The sequence below is a fragment of the Microtus ochrogaster genome, unplaced genomic scaffold (genome assembly GCF_000317375.1).
Source record: "Microtus ochrogaster isolate Prairie Vole_2 unplaced genomic scaffold, MicOch1.0 UNK31, whole genome shotgun sequence".
NCBI lineage: Eukaryota > Metazoa > Chordata > Mammalia > Rodentia > Cricetidae > Microtus > Microtus ochrogaster.
Window position 1 is genome coordinate 122,358 of NW_004949129.1, and position 7,592 is coordinate 129,949.

Genomic DNA, 7,592 nt, shown 5'->3' on the forward strand with positions numbered 1-7,592 from the left:
GCTCTTGAAGACCAGGCTGGTCTCGAACTCCCAGAGATCCGCCTGCCTCTGCCTCCCGAGTGCTGGGATTAAAGGCATGTGCCACCACCGCCCAAACCAAAACAACAAACTGTGTGCTGGCCCCATGAACTGTCAGTTTGTGCTCAGCCTCACTGCCTCATCAGTTTCAGTGTCTTAAAGGTAAGGGCAAGCGGGACTGACAGAAAATACAGAATGAGCTAAGAACGGATTGTGAGAGGTGCTGGGGGGCGGGGAGAAATGGGATGATGTGACAGAGTGACCGAGGTCCAGGCTTCTTCAGATGGGGCCTTTAGTCGAGGCCTGTGAGGAGGTGGCGTCTTGGCCTGGTGGGAAAGAATCCGCTATGGACCGAGGAAGGGAGCTCACCAAACAGAACATCCCCGAGGGAGGAGAGGTTGGGTGGATTTGAAAGGATTTATCTTGCAGGACTGGGGATTGAGCCTCAGATCGTGTACATGCGAGGCAAGTGCTGTACAGAACTGCAGCTCTAGTCCTGAATTTGTCTGTTTTTGTTTTTTTAGAGATGTACTTGCTTGGGGGTCTGGAGAGATGACTCAGCTGCAGCTCTAGTCCTGAATTCTTTTGTTTTTGTTTTTTTAGAGATGTACTTGTTTGGGGGTCTGGAGAGATGGCTCGGTGCTTAAGAGCACTCACTGGCTGTTGTTTCGGAGACCCCAAGTTCTAGTCCCAGACCCCACACGGTGGCTCACAGTGGCCTTCTGATGTTCTGGCCTGTACTGTATGCATGTGGTGTGCAGACAGACATATAGGCAAAACACCCATATACATAAAAATAAAGGTTAGAAATTTAAAAAAAAATATATTTGCCTGCATGTATGTGCTTGACGCCTGCAGAGGCCAGAAGATTCCCTGATCTGGAGTTACAGACAGTTGTGAGCCACCACGTGGATGCTAGGAATGGAATCTGGGTCCTCTGCAAGAACAGCAAGTGCTCCTACCTTCTGTGCCACCTCTCCAGAAACCCTAAAGTTTGTTTTTGATTTCTACTTACTAAATGATTGGCACACACCCCCTTATTCCTGTTCTTTTTTGAGGCAGGCTATCATACAGTCTTGATTAGCTCTTAACTCCTGATTCTTTTTTTTTTATTTGTTAGTTTGTTTGTTGTTTTTTTTTTTTCATGACAAGGTTTCTCTGTAGCTTTGGTGCCTATCCTGGAACTAGCTCTTGTAGACCAGGCTGACCTCAAACTCACAGAGATCCGCCTGCCTCTGCCTCTCCAGTGCTGGGATTAAAGGCGTGCGCCACCACCACTGCCCGGCTTAACTCCTGATTCTTTGCCTCCATTTCCCAAATGCTCGAATATAGGATGTACCATGGAGCAAGGGCACTAAACCAAATTTAGAGGAAATAATTTAGCTCCCTTGGCATCAGGAAAGGGAGTGCTATATAACTCATGTGCATCTCAATACCGTCCATCCAATTTTGAAAACCCAAGGTCCCAGCCAGCAAGCCTGGGAACCTTTACAACTCAGGGTGTGGCTCTACTGGAGAAACCTACCCAGAGTTACATTCTCTGTGCTGTGCGAGACCAAGATCTAATCCCCTCCGCCTTGTACATAGCAATTGTCTTGGTACCACAGTTTTGAATAAAGTCTACCCTTCTCCTACAGACTCCTCATGCTCATGCCTTCTCTAAACCCTCTTTGCGTGTATGTGTGGGTTCCCCTCCCTCAGCCTGTGTACCCCTGAACCACACTTCCTTGTCTTTAGAATTCTCCTGGCTGTCAGTGGTCCACATTTGACCCTGTGCTCATCACCGGCCCCCACATTCTCTACTGCAGCAGTTCTAGGGGAGCTTTCTCCCTTGAGAAAGCTCTAAGATGAGAGCTGTGTTTGCATCTGTTCCTCCCTTGCTTGGAATGTGGTCGGTCCTCCCTCTTTTGCATTTGACATCTTCCAGGCATCCTTCCAGACTCACCTGGGATGCCCTGGCGCTGAGAAGATTGTCTGCATGTCCTCAATTTGAGAATTATTTATTTTGGTGTTATGAGACAAGGTCTCACGTAAACTAGGCTGGTCTTGAACTCGCTATGTAAAGGCCGGCCTTGAACTCCTGACTCTCCTGTGTCTACTTGGGAAGTGCTGGGATTATAAGCATGTGTCATCATGCCTGGCATAATGGTATTTATCATGCTGCACTGTGATTACCTGTGTTTTGGACTAGCTACATAATTTGCTAGCCACCCCATTAAACAAAAACACAAAGGCTTTGGTTCAAAGCAGTTAAAAGGTTCAAAACAGGGGCAGCAGGGCACAAATTAATGCCCTGTAAGTGAGGAATATTGTAACATATACAGGTCAGATATCTGGTCCTGCCTCTTCCCTGGTATCCTCTGCTAAGGAGGCAAGTTTAAGAAACAGCACAGTTTTGTCTGTTCTGCTCTGTATTGAAGGCAGTGAATGGCCATGTAGGCTTCCATTATGGATTGCTGGGAATGAATGGCCAACCCCTGGCTACAGGCTGAAGCTCTGCTGCTCAGAGTGTGAGAGCACAGGAGCGAGTCTGGATTGCAGAGGGAACTCTTGGGCCTGGCCTGCTGCAGAGCAGGGCAAGTGGCTCTCTCTCTAAGCTCTTCCTGCAGGCCCTTGGCCAGCTGGAGCCCGTGTGCGTGTCTGGCGTGCTAGTGTCTGGTGCCAGCTCTGTCTGGCCTCCTTGCCTGTAAACCGTGATTGCCACACACACACACACACACACACTTTGACACAGGTGGGATCTAGGTGAGAGGGCAGGTGACAGGGAGTTAGAGACGGCTCTTGGGGAAAGGCAGCAGCTCTTCACTTGGCCCCACAGAGGTCTCATGGGTAATTAAAAGCAAGATAAAAGCCTGGCACCCCTGGCTTCATGTTGCATCTGCCTAAGTCATTGTGGTAGGTGACCTTTGACTCTGCTGCTCAGAGTCAAAGGTCACCTACCACAATGTCCAGATCCCCAGAGCAGCCTCGAGAAGCTGCCAGCCATCGCCCAACCCCTCAAGGCCTAACCTGCCTCAGTGTCTCCTTCTGTTGTCCTGGATCCCAGGAACACGCCTTACTGATGAACCCCTTCCAGCTAAGGGCAGAAATGCTTCTCAAATAGCAGAGGCCCTTTTAGCCCAAGTCAAGGCCCACATAGCTAGTACAGAGGTCATGATCAACTTGCCACCCACTGGACCAAGAGCTACTGGCTGAAGCCAAGGAAACACAGACTTTGCCTTTGTTTTCCTGACAATGGTCCTAAGACCATAAACTTCTATTCTTCCTCCTATGGCTAAACTGAGAAGAAAGCTGCCTTTACCAGGCTGTGCTTCAAAGATCTGATTGAGAGCGCTGGGGTTAAAGGAGTTCACCAGCATACTTATCTTTTTTTTTTTTTTTTTTTTAAGACAGGGTTTCTCTGTGGCTTTGGAGTCTGTCCTGGAACTAGCTCTTGTAGACCAGGCTGGCTGAGAACTCACAGAGATCCGCCTGCCTCTGCCTCCCGAGTGATGGGATTAAAGGCGTGCGCCACCACCGCCAGGCCAGCACACTTATCTTGTTTTGAGACAAATTCCTAAGCCTCCTAGGCTGACTCTGAGTGCCCTGAGTAGCTGAGGAGGTTACAGGTGTGTGAAGCCATGCTTGGCTTGAGAAGCAATGTTGCTATTTTTATTTTACTTTCACCTTTTTTGGTTTCTTTTGAGACAGGGTTTCTCTGTGTAACAGTCTTGATTGTCCTAAAACTCTCTCTGTAGACTAGGCTGGCCTCGAACTCAGAGGTTCACCTGCCTCTGCCTCCCAAGTGCTAGAATTAAAGGTGTGCACTGGCTTTATTTGTTTGTTTTTTCTTTTTTCCTTTTTAAATATTTATTTATTATGTATACAATATTCTGTCTGTGTGTATGCCTGCAGGCCGGAAGAGGGCACCAACCTCTTTACAGATGGTTGTGAGCCACCATGTGGTTGCCGGGAATTGAACTCAGGACCTTTGGAAGAGTAGACAATGCTCTTAACCACTGAGCCATCTCTCCAGCCTCTATTTATTTGTTTTTTTGAGGCAGGGTTTCTTTGTGTAGTTCTGCAGACCTGGTCTCACATTCACAGAGATCCACCTGCCTCTATCTCCTGCTCTTGGTGAAAAGCGCCAGCTCTTCTCTTGGCTCCACAGAGGCCACCACTGCCCAGCCATTTTTATTTTTGAGACAAGGTCTTGTGGAACTGTCTTTGTAGACCAGGCTATCCTAGAACACACAGAGGCCATCTAGTGTCTGCCTCCCATGTGCTGGGATTAAAGGTGTGTGCTACTATACCCAGGCTTAGTTTGTTTTTTGTTTTTTTTTTTTGATACAGGGTCCCACACAATTCAGGCTGACTCAAGATCCTTTTTCCTCCACTTCCTGAGTGTTAAAATTATAGGCATGGCCGGGCAGTGGTGGTACAATGCCTTTAATCCCAGCACTCGGGAGGCAGAGGTAGGTGAATCTCTGTGAGTTGGAGGCCAGCCTAGAAAATTATAGGCATGAACTGCTATGCCTGTCTTTTAAATTGTTTTTTAAATATTTATTTATTTATTTATTTATTTATTTATTTATTTATTTATTTATTTATTATGTATACAATATTCTGTCTGTATGCCTGAAGGCCAGAAGAGGGTGCCAGACCTCTTTACAGATGGTTGTGAACCACCATGTGGTTGCTGGGAATTGAACTCAGGACCTTTGGAAGAGCAGGCAATGCTTTTAACCACTGAGCCATCTCTCCAGCCCCCTAAATTTTTTTTTAAGTGTCTTGGTTATGCTTCCCAGGCTTGTTTCAAACTCGTGGTCTTTCTGCCACAGCCTCCCAAGAATTTTCCATCAGTTCTCTCATCTGGCTCTGCTTCTAGTCCCTGTAGAAGGACCAGGTGGTATGTAGTCATGTCTGAAGTCCAAAGCACTATGCGGTCAGGTCAGCATCATTTCCATGAAATGTCTTCTGGAGTCCACCTTCCAGGCTCAGAGCTTGTCCCTGCTCTAGGGACGGTGTCCTTATCCTGGATCTGGACTGACTTCTCCGGAAGTGGCTTTGTTTCTGGCTTCTTCAAACTGCTGGGCAGCTGCAGGCAGGGCAGGAGCTCGGCTTTGCAGAAAGGAATCGGCATCAGCTTGGGGGTACCTCCTGCCTGCCGGGTACATCCTGCCTTCGTTTTCTCCTCGGCTCCACAAGACCAGGCTCCTTGAAGGGATTTACAGAGCAGATTACCACTATAAGGGCACATATGTAAAGGTTTGAAATCACCGAATAGATTCTGCCCATTTCTCAGAGGAGAGAGTCCCTGAGAACAGCATGGACAGGAGTGTCCCACACACGTGGGGATGGAGCCCAGGTGGGCTCCTCTTCACCGCGATCCTATTCAGAGGACACTCTGGCACCTGTACCCTTGATGAAATTCTCCAGGGCTCCAAATGCGGTGCCAGAGCAGCAGTCTCCTGCCACGAAGGGGTGGCATTCTTTGGGGGGGGGTGTAGGTGTTTCCATGGTAACCAGAGAAGAAGGATGCTGTGGTCCAAGGAACCTCCCTGTGTTCTGCAGCTACTGCAGAAAACACTTGTGACTGAGAGAATCCTGAGGAGGCCGGGGCTCCATTATTCCCAGAATTGGGTTTCTGAGCAGCCTGCTGGGGTGCGATTAGCAAAGATTTCACTGACTTAGAGAAAACCTATCACTGAGATGTGTCTTGCAGCTCTTATTTTTGGGACCTCCTGCCCACGAACATAAATGACTGACATAGTTTCTTCCATGCCCCACCCACTCAGAGGTCCCAGCGAATGAATGCTGCTATTCTTGCCATTTGGAGAAGGAGGGGGACCCAGGTCTGCCGCTGCCCTGACCCAGTCAGCAAGACGTGCAAACCGCTGGGACTCTTTCAGCTGATGCTGGTGAGGGACAGAGGAAATCTCAGGGGATGCTATCAGGGTCTCCCTCTGGAGCCAGGTGGTGAAACACAGCGTGTATTCCAGAGCCAGAGAGCACTTGTATGCTCGCTCATTATGATTTCCTCTCTTCCTCCCCCTGCAGCTCAGCTAAATTCTCCCTTGTAGTCATTTTTTCTGCCCTTTTCAGGAACTCGCTGCTGCCCACACACATGGGGGCTCAGTTCTGTTCTTCCTCTTTTTTTTTTTTTAATGCACAATTTGGGCTGGAGAGATGGTTCAGAGGTTAAAAGCACTGGCTGTTCTTCTAGAGGTTCTGAGTTCAATTCCCAGCCACCACATGATGGCTCACAACCATCTGTTATGAGATCTGATGCCCTCTTCTGGCGGGCAGGGATATATGCAGACAGAACACTGTATACAGCTTTGTCTACAGATTAAGTTCTAGGACAGCCCAGATTGTGACACAGAGAAACCCTGTCCTGAGAAAGAAACCAAACCAACCAAACAAACAAACAAACAAAAAAACTGCAAATAAACAAACACACCAATCAAAATTAGAAAAAGCAGGTCAGTGGTGGCACACACCCTTTAATCCCAGCACTTGGGAGGCAGAGGCAGGTGCATCCCTGAGTTGACGGCCAGCCTGGTCTACAGAGCGAGTTCCAGAACAGCCAAAGAAACCCTGTCTCAAATCAATGAAACAAACAAGCAAAAACAAAACAAAACAAAACCCCAAAACATTCTTTTATTTTGAGTGTAGTTTTCTGTGTACATGTGTACGCCAGAGCAAATGTATGTATAGTCATGTGAATGCCTGTGCCCATGGAGATCAGAAGAGCAGATCAGATCCCCTGCAACTGGAGTCACAAACAGCTGTGGACCACCATGAGGGTTCTGGGAACAGAACCTTAATCAACGGTTGTGGACTACCATGTGGGTTCTGGGAACAGAACCTTGATCCTCTGCAAGAGCAAAAATTGCTCTTAACCATTGAACCATTGAACCATGTCTCCAGCCCTAGGTTTTTATACATTATTCTCTTTTATATTTACTTAGCCTCATGTGCCTGCAATAAACTGATGAATTTGGCAACTTCCTTTGTTACCTTGATTTTTGTCTTTCATTAGAGGATGAGGAGGCTGTTAGCGGTCAGGCATCCGGACTGGCCTGCCCTTGGGTCCTGACAGGATCCGTCCTCAGCTGTAGTCACTAAGAGCAACCCTGTGCATATTCGCTACCTTCCCTGTAAAAGATGCTCCGCTCCCGCCCATCTCTCTGCCTCTCTCTCTATCCACCTCTCTCTCTCCATCTCTCTCTCTCTGTTCTCACCTCCGCCTCTCTCCTCTGTCAGCCTCTCCCTTCCCCCTTTCTTTCTTTCCCTGTCCCTCTCTCCCCACCTGTCTTCTCTCTTCTCCTCCCTCCTTCTCTCTCTCTCTCTCTCTCTCTCTCTCTCTCTCTCTCTCTCTCTCTCTCTCTCTGCCTCGCCCTCTCTTCTCTTCTGCTGCTCCAGTTCCCAGAGACTGATCTCCCCCTCCCATCCTCCCTTTTCCCCTTCCCTTTCCTCCAATTAAAAAAAAAAAACCCTCGCCGGGCGGTGGTGGCGCACGCCTTTAATCCCAGCACTCGGGAGGCAGAGGCAGGCGGATCTCTGTGAGTTCGAGACCAGCCTGGTCTACA